Consider the following 15,675-nt stretch of genomic DNA (forward strand, 5'->3'; position numbering starts at 1 on the left):
AGAAAATGGCTTCTAGGCCCCTAAGATGGCTTCTCTTATGCTAACCTATTCCCATTCTTACAGAACCAGTAATCAAAAAACTACCAACAAACAGAAGTCCGGGACCAGAAAGTTTCATAAGTGAAATCTACCAAATATCTCAAGATATTATACCTATCCTTCCAAACTATTTCAAACAATTGAGGAGGAAATACTTCCAAATTCATTCTACAGCGCCAGCATTATGCCAATGCCAAAACCAAAGACATCACAAAGAAAGAAAATTACAGGCCAGTAACTCTGGTAAACATAGATTTAGTAATCATGAACAAAATATTAGCGACCTGAATTAAACAATATATGAAAAAGATCATACACCGTGATCAAGAGGGATTTATTCCAGGGATGCAAAGATGGTTTAGTATTTGCAAATCAATGAATATGATACATCACAGTAACAAAATGATGTGTAAAGATCATATGAGCATCTCAATAGATGACAAAATTCCACATCCACATATAAGAAAAATTCTTAAAAAATAAGTGTAGAGGGAACATATATTGACATGTTAAAGGTCATATATGGCAAACCCACAGTTAACATCATACTGAATGGTGTTAGAAAACCAGACAACTATACACAAAAGAATTAAAATGGGCCATTTCACCACACCATATAGAAAAATAACTCAAAATAGACTAAAGACTTGTATTTAGGACCAGAAACCATAAAACTTGTAAAGAAAACATAGGCAGTAAGCTCCATGACATCCATCTTAGCGATGTTTTATTCAGTTCTGACTCCAAAGGTAAGGGCAAAAGCAAAAAGCAAAAAGAGTAAGTGAGACTTTATTACACTAAAATGCTTTTGTGCAGTGAAGGAAACCATCAACAAAACAAAAAGGCAATCTAATGAATGGGAAAACATATTTTCAAATGGCATAACTGATAAAGGATTCATATCCAATATACATATAACACTCAGTATCACAGGGCCTGAAAAGACAGTTCTCCAAAGAACACATACAGATGGCCAACAGGCAGATGAAAGGATGCACAGCATTCTTAATAATCAAAAATGCAAATTAAAACCACAATGAAATATCTGTCAGATTGGCTATTATAAAAAAGAAAATAAGTGTTGGAAGCTGTGGAGAAAAGGATACCCTAATACACTGTTGGTGGAAATGCAAAATGGTACAGATACTGTATAAGAAAATATGGAGGTTTTTTGAAAAATTACAAATAGAAATACCATATGATGGACCTTGAGGGTGTTAAGTGAAATAAGTCAGAGAAAGACTAATATCATATCATTTCACTGTATGTGAGATCTAAAAAATAAAACAAAACAAAAATTAATGAACAGGACAAAAACAGATTCATAGTTACAGAGAACAATCTAATGTTGCCACAGGATAGGGGGAAAGTGTGATGGACAGAAAAGGGGAAAGGGATTAAAAGGTACAAAATTTCAGTTACAAAATAAATAAAACACAGGGATGCAATGTACAACACAGGGAGTATAATGGATAATATTACCACAACTTTATATGAGACAGATGGTAGCTATATTTATTGTGGTGATCACTTTACATACATATAAATGTTGAATTACTATGTTGCACACCTGAAACTAATATAATATTGTATGTCAACTATACTTTAATTAAAAAAAGACCAAAAATAAAATAGGCCTACTTAGTTAGCAAAGTACAATGCCAAAAATAAAAAACATTTTGTCAGTTTAGTATTTAACTATACAGACTTTTTGATAAGCATTTCAACCTATAAAAAACATAGTAGAAATGTTCTTGCTAAAACATTTCATCATCAGTGTCATTTTTATAAGTGGTTTAAGAAGATGAAAGATTATATTCCATATATTTACAAATAAATAATTATATACAATAAGATAAAAATAATATCCAATGTGTCATATACAGATTTTTGCTAGAATTTCTCAAGACCTAAATGGTATCATAATCCATGGATTTTAAGGTAAATTACATCTTTATATGCTATATCGCCATCTAGCTCATTGCCTAGGTATTTACTCATATATACATTGTGCATATGCATATCAGATTTTGTTTATGTTTGGTATACGCATGATGTTCTCTGTGCACAGAAACATTGTGAATACACAGTGTATTTTAAAAAAATAAGTGGTACTGCATTTACTGCTGAAGCTAGTTAAATTTCCTTTTAAATAATCGTCACTTAATAGCAGCAAAATACAAAAACAGACGGAGCCCCTAATTCACTAAACCATACGAACCCATTTCAACATTAGAAATTTACTGACTTGCACCATTTTGCAAATGGGATGACTATGAAATTGGATTGAGTTGGCTTCACAAGATCTTGAAAAAACTCATACCTTGGTGAACTGAAATTATTTATTCAATGATGTATTATAATCAAAAACATTTCATCTACATATTGTTTTAATTCTTGATGCTAGTTAAAATAGTGTACACACTTAGCCAGCATTTTCTAAAACTATATAACTTCTCCTATTTTAGGAGATTTTTATGGGTACACCGAACACACACACAAAATAATCAATAGGGATGCAACTATATTACAGAAAGGACCAATGGCCATCTGCCTGATGGTTGGAGTTACACACTAAATTATTCCACTGTTAAAATAAACTAAATAACAAACCACACACGCACGCACACACACACACACACACACACACAAACAGTGGTCTGCATAGCAAATATTTATTTTTCTCTGGTCTGTGTAACAGCTGGGGTTGCATGACCTCAGACTTTAGGGAGCTTGGCTCGGCTCTGGGCTTTGTGTAGAATTCAGAGCATTCCACATTCTCCCTGAGTCAGCACTATTCAGGCATATTATTTTCATGGTCAGCCCAGGAGTTAAAAAGGGCAACAAACCACACAATAGCCAAAACTACTCACATGCCATCAGACAAACCATGTCAAAGACAAGCCCATAATCTGTGGGAGAGGAAATTATACTAAAAAAGTAGTTTTTGCAAAATAGTTATTTGCAAGATTTACAAAAAATGTATTCTGAATTATTACAAATATGTGCATACAAAAGGATTTTCTGACTAAAGACTGATAAATAATTTTTTCTGGAAAAATTTGAGCTATTCGTGTTAATAAGTGAATAACTGTTTTAGATTTAAAGAATTATTGTGAAGATAAAACAGAGTTCCCATATACCCTATGCCCAGTTTTGGCTTTTATTAAAATCTAATATAAGTACAGTGTATTTGTTACACTTAATATTAATACATTATTGTTAACTATAGTTCACACTTTATTAAAATTTCCTCACTTTTTCCTAAATTCTATTCTTTCTCAGGATTTCATCCAGGAAACCACCTGGCATCTGATAGTGCTGTCTACTTAGATTCCTCTTGGCTATGAGTGTTTCTGAGACATTCCTTGTTTTTGATGACCTGGACAGCTTTAAAGATTACAGTTCAGCCATTTTGTAAAATGTCCCTCAACTGAGATTTTTTATTTTTTAAATCGTGCTTAAACTGGGTTTATGTGACTTGAGGAGGAAGACCACAGCGATAAAATGCCATTCTAATCACTTTGCATTAAAGGGTACCTACTATCAATATGACATCACTTTTGATGCTGACCTTGATCACATGGCTTGAGGTAGCAATCATCAGGTTTTTCCACTGTCAGGAACTCTTTTTCTTCCTTTATCCATACTCTACTCCTTGGAAGAAAGTCACTATACACATCCCACACTAGGGAGCAGGAGTTATGCTGCTCCTGCATATCTACATAAGTGGTTATGAATTCTTCCAAATTCTTTTCTGTTCTTCCACATCTATTTACTTATTCAATCATTTCTTGATATCAACATAGAATCATAGGTATTTAACTTACATTTATAATATAACACTATTTTGTTGTTCAGATTATTCCAGCTCTTTCAGTGGACCTGTGTCACTTCTAGATCCCCTCATTGTTTGTGTGTCCATGACTTCCTTACTTTTAGATGATATAAAATACTCCAGACTCCTTTTGTACATTTTTTGTCCCCAACCTAGGTTCAGCCATTTCTCCAAAGAGTGCTGGTTCTGTTTTAGAGAATGGTATTAGAAACCAAGATCTGGCCACTATGGGTGCTTGTTGCTACTGGGGTTTTGTTAATGTAAAATGGTTTTGGTTATAAAAACACAAGTATTCATAGGAAGTTAGGCATTTAAAGAAAAAAATCACTTACTAATGCAAATATGTTTTCTTCTAACAGATTATACTTTTTTGACTCAAAGACCCTGACTTTGGGGCACTATACACTTAGGAAATGTATCGGGATAAAAATGTTGGGCTATATTTCTAGCAAATGCACATCTTTACTTGTATGAGTGTGTGTGTGTGTGTGTGTGCGTGTGTGTGTGCATAGATAGATATGAATGTATACATATGTATATATTTCATAGATGCACAGATATGTATATAAGTATGTGCACATTAAAATAAACATACACAGATATATATTTGTAAATAAACATGCACATACTATCCAGAGAGTGCTAAAGATAAAAGTTAAATATTTTTCTAAATTTAGCCCTATCATTCCTTTATATAAAAGTATTAGTCATTATTATATGTAAATAACTTACTAAAAAATGAGTATTCATAAATATAAATTTAAATATATATTCTGAATTATTTTAGTATTTGGAATTTGTTACTAATTTCTCAACTAAGTATATAGATAATTTTGATAAAGGTTATACATGACCTTGGAAAGCATATAAACTCAAGTTTCCAGTTTCATAACCTTTGCCTTATATTTTAGCCAACCACTCTCTGAATTCTTTTACTTTCCTTTTGGTCCAAGCCCTGATTCTCAGCCTAAGCCAAGAGAGTCAAACACACTAGGTAGTATTGATTTACTTCTGAATAATTGTTTCAAATCTGTTATTTAAATGACTGCTCTTAATTCCATTTCTTTTCTATTTACTTTAAGACTTTTCTTTTTGTGAATTCCTCATGAATTTTGTTGTTTTGATCATCAGAAATGACAGCCTATTGGAATCTAGTATTCTCTAAGAGGAAGCAAAAAACTGATAGTACTATTAAACCTTGCTATAAATTATGTTATACTCCCATTTTCCAAGTAAGCCCAACAGGCCAACATTCAGGACTTACATTAGTTTTATCTAAAATGGCACAAGACATTACTGTTGATGCTCACTAATGGATTTGATATGGACATCGTATTCTGTTCTTGCTTGGAGAAGTATATGGGCATCATCTGTACATAGTCACACAATCTTATTAAGGAAAAGAGTAACCTGAGGTTAGAGTACAAAATTGTTTTCTATTCCTGATCCCACCATTAACTTGCCAGTCAACCATGAGAAAATAACTACATTTCTCTGAACTTCAATTTTCTCATTTTCAGAACTAGGATAATGCTTATCCTGGCATGAAGTTTGATGGCATTTAGCATGACTGCCCTGGGAATACCTTGAATAAAACAGTAGAGCCCCATGGTATTTATTATGCAGCTTGGCCACACAGCATACTGGAACATACAATCCTAGAGTTTTTAATGTCCGATTTTTCTTATATTTTAGATTACATTTCTTATTGTTATTTGAAACTGCTTAAGAATGAAATTAATATTGTCTCAATTAACCTTTACCACTATACCACCTGGAACTAATAATTAGGAGAAAAATGAAATAGATTATAAATGAAGGGAATTATGTTTATTTAATTTTTATTTCTAATAATTTATCATATGAAAATTTAGAAAAAATATTACAAATTTATACATAGTAAAATTAAACAAATAGCCTGTGTTTTTAATCCCTAAAATAGAGCTAGTAACTTAAAGTAGAATCAATGACATGAGTTTAAATCAGGCCTTTTAAAAATGCATAATGGCTATACCAAATAATGGCTCTCACTATGAATTGAAACCAAATGAAAAACATAATGATAATTATTACAACAATAAAGACACAATTTTTTAAATTAAGAAGGTAGAAAAACCTAAGGATAGGTTTCTGATCTTCTTTTTGGTTTCTGAAGAGAATATTTCACGTATATGAGTTAGAAATGACTTAAATTTATTTACTATTTTTCCAAATTTTGATGCAACTCAACATGAAAACTTTGACAAACACCACTAATTTCTAAAGCCTTAAATCTATTAGCATTAGCTCAAGCTTTATTATGAGTTTCAATGTGAACTGAATTTAGAAACAGTTTGAGCCATAACCAGGAAAGGCTGAAATGATTGAAAGTAGCACATTGAAATTTATCTATCTAGTCTCAGACTATTCGGAAAAAGAATGTGTTAGAATGTCATGTTTTATATTTTAACAATAAGTAATAAGTACCTAGAGATTCAAAAGTAAGGAAGACATGATCTTTCCATGGAAAAGTCATCTCTAATCCTAATTCCATAGCACTAAACCTGTTCCATGCCTTTTATCTGTATTATAGATTTCTAAGTATTACATTTGGTGTTATGCTATAAACTTATTGCAAATTTTCCTAACTGTATAGAAAAGCCAGAAAAAAATGTGGATTTCTTTCACTTATCACTTCATTCAGATGTTTTTTATTTACATATCTTTGTAAAGAAATAATTATTTGCAAAGCAATCTGTGAGGATATAAAGAAAAATCAGATATGGTCCCAAGACTGAATTTAAAACTCACACTCTCTATATCCAAGATCCATTTTGGGGGAACATTTTAATTACAAATGTCTAAAATTATAACTTATGTCAAGATATGTAAAGTCTTGTCGATACACAAAAATATGAGAAAAGCCTAGACATGATGTTGCTAAGCTAAACATCCTTAAAATCTAAAGTCAAAACTTGAAAAAATTCAGCATATGTATCAATCCATTTGCCAGTAAATCTCTACTATCTTGCCATTTCACTTTTAACTGTTTTACTTCCCTTTCTTCTACTTTGATTGGTTTCCTGCTAGAAACACATGATCTTTATTGTATAATATAAAGGCATGCCAGGTTTATTGGAAATTTTGTACTTAATATCCTACACAGCATATGATGTATCCAAGACAGCTTACAATTTTTATGTAATATACTTGAGATCTAGGACTGGGGAATGACATCAATCATATTGTTACTCTAGACCCTTCATACCAGTGGAGATCTGTGAGTATTTATCCCTCTAAACTATTTTCAGTAAAGCCCAAATGTTCCTATCTAGTGTAATTGTAATTAGGCCCTCTGTTTAGCATAGTGTTTTGTGACCAAGCTGCCCACATTATGAAAAAGTTATCCATTTGCAGGTCCTCATACATGATTAGTAGTCAAAGTTCAATGGAATTGTATGTTCTCAATGGCACCCGGCAAAAAAATAAACAACACACAAATTCTCTTTTTGGTGATGACATCTAATATAAAACCAAAATTTTTTTCCTAACATGTTCTGCCTTTGTAAATCTGTGGGTAATGTGGCATTGCATATTTCAGGGTTTCTTTACTTGGTTGTACAATTGTATCACCTGGAATGGTATTTAGTTACTCCCTTCATGATACTAACCATGCCTCGTATATCTTACTTTTGCCAGTATCTGGCATACAGCATGACAGGAAGTGAGTTCTCACAAATATTTATAAAATGGAATTGAATCTATAAACTTGAAAACAATGACCCAAATGCCAGCAAAAGGAATTGCTTCAATGGGCCTGAATTGTTCATCAGAGATAAGGAGAACTTATAAAGCTTTAAAATAACTAAGAGCACAAATATATGGGCACAGTTTAGACATGTGTCCAAATGTAAAGTATGGAGATTTATATCCACAAAATGTATGGATATAGTTGACCCTTGAATAACATAAGTTTGAACTGTGTAGGTCTACTTATATGCAGATTTTTTCAGTAAATACTGTACAGTACTGTAATTGTATATTTTCCTTCCTTATAATTTTCTTAATAACATTTTCTTTTCTCTAGCTGACTTTATTGTAAGAATATAGTATATGATATGTATAATACAAAAGTATGTGTTAATCAACTATGTAATCGATAAGGCATCTGGGCAAGAGTAGTCTGTCAGTGATTAGATTTTTGGGATATCAAAAGTTATACATGGATTTTCGTGCAGGTGGGTCAGTGCCCTTAAACTCCCCCCACCACGGTTCAAAGACCAACTGCATATGAGACTTTCTTAGCCACTGCTGACAGTATTTAAATTTTCTTATTTACAATAGAGAATAGTCCAGATGAAAGAAATAATAATGGGATATACACGTCTAGTATTGGCAGATTTTTACCTTGTTTGTTTTTACTTGTAATGTTCACAAGATAGTTCCCAAACCCACAATAGACTGTGGCTTGTTAAATAACTAAGGCACAGATCTGAATCATGGTCCTGCATCTATGTATTCAGCTTGGTAAGTGAAGTGAGCCAGCCATCTGTGTGTCATCGGCATGTCAACAGAGCTTTGTCACCTTTTTAAGCAAGATGAACGGTGACTTCAGGAAGATTTAATGGGATCCTGTGACCTTCTTTCATCCTGCCACACACTTATTTTTTTATCGTTCTTATTTACCCATGACCTGAAGTTAGAGCAGCACAGCACTGTGCACATCATTTCAGTGTTTGTAAATACAAATATGCTTTTGATCATTGTTATAAGATGATTAAGTGTTAGGTTCTGTAGAAACATTAAAGTCATTTTTAAGGTCTACTTAATCTTTGGATAAAAATAATATATTTTACTACTATGTGGGAAATTGGTGTTTCTCAGGAATCTTAAAATGGATCCATAAATGCACATGTATGGAGTAATTAATTTTAGATAAAGTCAAACTTTTAGAGCCACAAAACAATGTCATTTAAAAAAATCTAAAAACAGCAAAAGAAAACAAAAAATGAAAAAAAAAACAAATAAGTTAAACTTTGAAATATAAATTTTACTAAATATATTCTTAGAACAATACTTTCAACTCAGTAGATGAAAGGTTGCTTATTTTAGTTCAATGAGAGTAAAACTAGTTTCGTTGGCTTCAGGAGCTTTTCAAATCCAACACATAAGTTTGAAAATCTATGTGTATATCTTCACATATGTGTGTGACAGAAATTGAAAAAGGGAGTTTTATCACAAAGAAAATAAAATCATTAAAGAAGCACAGAGTCATATTTATTTTAGCTAAATATTTCACAGTTCAACATGAAATTGTCATATGTTCTTAAGTTTGACTGGGACCAAGCCTAGCTAGCCCTTTTAAAAAAATCCTTAGTGTGTTCTTATTAGTGTTAGATAAAAGATTTAAATGTTTTTATTGATTCATCTGCCTGATTAACATGTCAACATTTCTTTTTCTAAGGAGTAAATTCTACAATGTATATAAACAAGAATACAATGATCTAAGAATCTGAAAAGTAAACAACTTTGTAATACGAGTGTTTTAGAAATAATGCTCTAAAGTTTAAAATTGAATGCTGTTTCAATCAGGTCTTTACCTTATCTTTAAGATATGGGGACATACCAAAATTTGGATATGTCTTGAGTATTTTACGAGTAGAATGAAGATGTGTTTTTATAGATGTCTCTTGAAAGATAAGAATCACATTTTATAAGATTGTCAGGTGACTCAGTCAAATAATGTGAAGAATGCTGGCAAGAGTAAAAAATATATATAATGAAAGCAGGGAGTAAAGGCCTACATTTTATAAGTTTAAAGTCATTTATAATATTTCCTTACCTTCCACTCACTTCAAGAATTATGAACTTGAAAGTGCCTTGAAGGCTTCTGATTTTTGCAGAGTTCAAGAACTAAAAAAAAAAAAAGTGTATGTATGATAAACCCCCTCAGAGTTTATCACAACTGAACCAGGAAAAGATTCAAACAGCTCCAGTCAGCATCCCCTGGAGGTGCTAGAAGAGGAACTAATGTGAACAAAATCAGTGCCTCGTGGTTTCACTTGAAGTATAGCTTCTGCCTTTGATTTAAGTGAATAACCCTTAGTTCTGAAAAAATAACTGCAGTTAGAATTAGAGCCAGAGACAGTGACAATGGAGAACTAGAGATGAAGGCAGAGAAGAGAGAATGAGAAAATGAGAAAATAAAAATAAGGGGGTATAATGTCCAGGATGATAGCCATTTGCCACATGAAGTTATTTAAATTTTGATTAATTAAAATTGAATAAAATTAAAAATTTAGTTCCTCAGCCATTCTAACTTCATCTCAAATGCTCAAGAGTAATGCATGGCTGGGCACTACCATATTGAACAGCACAGATGGAGAACATTTCCATTATCTCAGAAAGTTCTGGTGCAAAGGGCTGATACAGAAAGATAGGGAGAAAAGAAAAATAGAGGGGACATAATTAGAGGCTTAAATTAAGTGACAAAGAGGGAGAGGGAGAGAGTGAGCTATTGAGGGTTAGAGGAAGAGAGGGAGGAGGGAAGAGAGAGGAAGAGAATACCAAAAACAATACCCAAAACAGTTCAAAGGATTCCTTTTGCAAAGAAAAAAAACAGGGTAGAATACAGAAATAATAGATGCAGAAAATGTATAGATGCTAACAATCACCTGAGTAGTTTGTGATAAAAAAAAGAAAAACAATCCATGGCTATCAATTCAGTATGCATGATATTCAGACTTTAAGAAAACTACCAAAAGCACCAAAAAGAGGGTCACAGAATTTATAATCTGAGTACCAAAATGGTTTTCAACTGTTTTTGTTTGATTTTTTAAAAAACACATACAATTAAAATTTTAGATTTTCTCATCTTCTTTCTTCATTTGTCTATGAAATGAATGGCTGCCTTACTGGGGCAGGATTCAGGGGTGGCATGGGAAGAAAAGAAATAGAATATGAAAACATCATAGCAAAGATAAAAAATTTAAAATATGTATGTGGTTATTTATAAGTTGATTCTTCAATTTTTCTTTATTCTAATAAATGAATATGAATTTTATATAGAAGACAGACTGTTAACTTTTGAGTGAAAAGTTTTTCAAAGATAAAAAGTTTAATGTGTAAATGAGACAATCATCTGATTCTTATGCAGGAAAAATGAAAAATTTGAAAGAATTGGTTAAAACCCAAGTTTAGGCATTTATCAAATAGCATATTTTGAGCAAGGAACTTGAAAGAAATATTGTAATTTTTACCCTGTGTTTTAAGAGAGTAGCATACATTTATTCTTAACCTCACTTTAAATTTATTCCTCAGTTTAGTACAATGAAATTATATCAAAAAATGTACTGAAATAATCATATACAATGTTGTATGAAAAAATCTCACTGAAATAATTTATTGAAACTACATCTAAAATCTCTGAGGAAATTGAATTCTAAATCCAAAAAAGGTTTTTAACCTTAATATTTCTAAGACTGACCTCTTGGAAAAATTTATCCCTCCTCAGTTTTTAAATATTTGGAAACTTTCTGTCTATCAGACACTTTTGAGACAGAGCTGCCTTTCTTTTCACTTTTCAGGGGTCCCTCTTCATGCTCCTTAAGTGCCAGGGTCCTCTAGGCTTCCCTTTGCTTCACTTGGTCGCCCTCTTTGTGATATTATTCACTCTAGTTGTTGATACATTTCCAAGTATCTTCCTGGTTAGAACAATCCTCTAGATTTTGACATACATCTCCACTGCCTTCTAGACTTCTCTACTTCGATCAATGACTTTAGAGGTTACCACATTATCTTCTTCCTATATAACTGATTTTCTTGTCCTTTCCCTTCCACTCCTAATTCCTCTCCTCCCTTTCCACCAGTTCTCTACCTGGGATTGATGCCCCTTGTCTGTGTATCCATAGCATGGAACTGCATACTTGAATAATACAATCCCATTCTGACAGTCAGCATCAGCATATTGAATTATCATCTTAAATGTCTATCAGGCTCCTTGAAGCAGAGAGTATCCTACTGAATTTTTACTTTATTCCCAATCTTTATACAGTTCTTGGCAAATAAAGGTACCCAAAATGATTTCATGTATGACTGAGTGAAATCAGGATATGAAAATAAAAGTAGATTTAATACTTACTGCATTAAGTTCTATGCTGTACACATTTAATTATATAATATTACAATTAATTTTCCATAGCCTGTGAAGTTTAAGAGGAGAGGGGCAGGGTCCAGACTGCCTGTTTTGACCCTAACCTTGTCCCCTTAAATGGGTGACCTTGGGATAATAATTATTTAATTTCGTACCAATTCTGATTCCTCATCTCTAGAGGATAGACACCAATTGCATCTTTCTAATTTCTTCTTTTTTTTTCTTTTAAAATTAAATGGCGTACATAAAAGACAGAAATGTTCTGGCACATGGTGAACAGTAAAACATTGGTGTTGATGTGACTAATCTGTGACATTATTCTCGTAATAGCAACCCATACATATTATTGACATTGTGCTTCATATTATGTTTGATGATAATTCACAGTATAATTAGGGTTAAATTCTGAGATAGACTATTTTCTCTTTCATTAAAAACAAAACAAAACATACTCTGGAAAAAAGAAATTATGAGGGAAATAATTGAAATATAAGAATTCACAAATAACAGGCTCCTGTGTATTCAACTGTAGTTGATTAAAAGCAAATTAAATAACAAAATCAATAGATGAAATTAGAAATCTAGACTTTAAAAACTCTATAGATATGTTAAAAAAAGAGACAAGAGACCCAAAATGGAGTCACTGGTGCTAAGTCCCACATCAGCAAACTAAGACTTAATACTTAAACTAATTTCAGTTTCATCCTCTCCCAGAAATGTAATCTTAAACAGTAAAACTGGAATTTCCTGATCAGCACTCATGAGGTAATCCACCTCACGGACCCCTCCCTGCCATATCCCCAAATGAAGTGATTCATTTTTTCCTTGTCCCTGCTGCCCCTTCTCCCTAAAAGTCGTCCAATTTTCTTCAGCTCCTATCTACTAGATTCTGCCTAATACGTGAATTGGTTGAATTGAATAAAGCCAATTCAGTCTTTAAATTTACTCAGTTGAATTTTGTTTTTAACATGTACTTTACCCAAATATTTTTTAAAAGAGCAGTTCTCATTTTATTCCTAAAACAGTGTGAGGCAGCAGTAGAAGTTATCTGGAAATGAATACAACCTCTACAATGTAGTTTTCCTTCTGTCACCTTGGCAAGCTTTTAAAATCACACTAGTCTTTGGTTTCTTTATATTTAAAATGTAGCTACTGATACCAACACCTAGTACTTCACTCAGAGTAAGAATCAAATGAGCAAAAGGCATATTTTTTTTATTTTGGTATCATTAATCTACAATTACATGAAGAACATTATGTTTACTAGGCTCCCCCCCTTCACCAAGTCCCCCCCACATACCCCTTCACAGTCATTGTCCATCAGCGTAGCAAGATGCTGTAAAATCACTACTTGTCTTCTCTGTGTTGCACAGCCCTCCCCGTGTCCCACACACACTATACATGCTAATTGTAATGCCCCCTTTCTTTTTCCCTGCTCTTGTCCCTCCCTTCCCACCCATCCTCCCCAGTCCCTTTCCCTTTGGTAACTATTAAGAACACTTGAAAGAATAAATGAAGGCACTCAAAAGCCAAGATACAAGACAAATTTGAAACAATTAATTCATAAATTTTTGTACTCTGTGTATTGCAATATTTCCCGTTTTACTTAATGAAAATACTTTGAAGTCAAATAATGTGTTCTAAAAATAATTTCCTGCAGATACCTTTCATGACCTTTTTCTCCTGAAGAATTCTGGAGACTTGGTTTTGTACAGATATAGTATTTCCACATCTATCAAACCCTTCCAGGTGTGTAACTACTCCATAAAACACTAACTACAAAGGCTATTGCTGCAACTTCTGAAAACACAATTTAAACTACTGAACCTGAAAATGTACACATTATCAGACTTTGGCAGAAGGAGTCAAGAGGATTAAGTCCATACTTACATGTATTTGAACATTGACAACTTTGGGATCATCCCATTATTTTCATATGATGTAGTAACGTTTGCTCCCTGAGGAGACAGGAGGGAAAGCTACCACAACCTATTGTTTCCTGTACTTTGATTTATTAAATTAGCTTCATTTGTTTGACACCAGGTGTGCAACTACATATTATCCATTATAAGCCTGGAGGAGTGTGATGAAAACAAATAATATGCTTTTGTTCTAATGAGCTACCTTTTTTCTTTCTTGGCATTCACGTTTCACTTTGTTTTCTAACACATGCATAAATATTTCTGCATGCCTGATGGAGCATTATTGTTCAGAAATTTATAATAGTTTCAGGATCAATAACTTGGTACTTTAATAAAGACCAAAGGATTTATGTTACTAACTTGGAACTAACAAAAGAAATAGCTTAATATTTAAGCAAAAGGAAATAAGTGAAAGGATCTAGAGCCTTGATGAAGATAGCTAAGTGAAAAAATATCCTAAAGACTCATGACTAAAATTACTATATACTTTTTTATATATCTTCTTTAATCTTCATATGAAAATGATGAAACAACTTATTTAAAATATAATTTAAAATTTTTATAAACAAGTTGATTTTTTTCACTTATTTATTCCCATCATTTCTGTTAAAAATTCTTTGAAAAGAAGTAATTTTTATTGTATTAACATATTTAATTTATAAAACTTACAGTATTGATTAGTTATTCAGTCATTATTCCAGAATTCTACTGAACAGATCTAAGAGAAAATGGAAGAAAATCTCATAATAAGAACAAAATTATAGTCATGGTAGAACTGACATATTATGTTTCCCTAGCTCCTTTCCTTTTCCCTTTCCCTTCCCTTCCCTTTCCTTTTTTCTTTTTTCTTTTTGTTTCTTTTCTTTCTTGGAAACTCCCTTTCCCCAGGTTATTCCCTTTCTGTTTACAGTAGGACTTTCCAGGTTGAAGGAAAGATACTGCCTCCTATCCCTAAATTATATATACAGAGGTTGGAATCAGTTACAACATATGTAAATGATAATGTGTTTGGATATTGGATGGACACTCCAAGATCCCACTCTGCTCTCTAGTACAGTAGAGATGTCAATTTAAGAGTTATTGATGCTGGCTGTTTTCTGATGTGTGAAATTGAAAATGGGCAGGAGAGACAAAGTATGTGAAAAAATAGAGGCACACAAATAGAGCTTGAAAAGATTTATCTCTCTGGTTTTATTTCAGCACTTTGAATTTCTGAGCTATTTCAAAATTACTATTATTCCTTACTTTTTTTATTATCTGGCATTTTGCTACCTACAATGAAAACAAGTTCTAATAAAAGCATTACTTTTTTGTTTCAAAGTTTCAGAGAGAAATTGTACTTTATAGGTCACAAATAAAGGATACTAGATGAATGTAATTATCTATACAGATATTAAGCTGCTTGAAAAAAAAATTTCTACTGCCTTGAAGCTGGCTCTGAACCCAAATAGTCAGACCTCTCTTGCAATTACTGCTATGTGGCAGCAGTTATATTTTTGTTAAAAAAATCTATATATCCTGCATTAGATCTTTTATTATATGTCCCTATATAGTGACATTTTAGGAAACAAGAGGATGTGAGTGAAAGGGGCTAATAATGTACCATTGCATTGTGAGAGGTTGATTCCCTGAAAAATACTGCATGTAGAGATAAATGCAGTCAAAACTCTGGTATCACAAGAATGATGAAGACTTTAGATTGTCAAGTAGATCAGTGGAATTTATGGAGAGGGCAATTAAGTGGA

The sequence above is a fragment of the Manis pentadactyla genome, chromosome 2 (genome assembly GCF_030020395.1).
Source record: "Manis pentadactyla isolate mManPen7 chromosome 2, mManPen7.hap1, whole genome shotgun sequence".
Classification (NCBI taxonomy): domain Eukaryota; kingdom Metazoa; phylum Chordata; class Mammalia; order Pholidota; family Manidae; genus Manis; species Manis pentadactyla.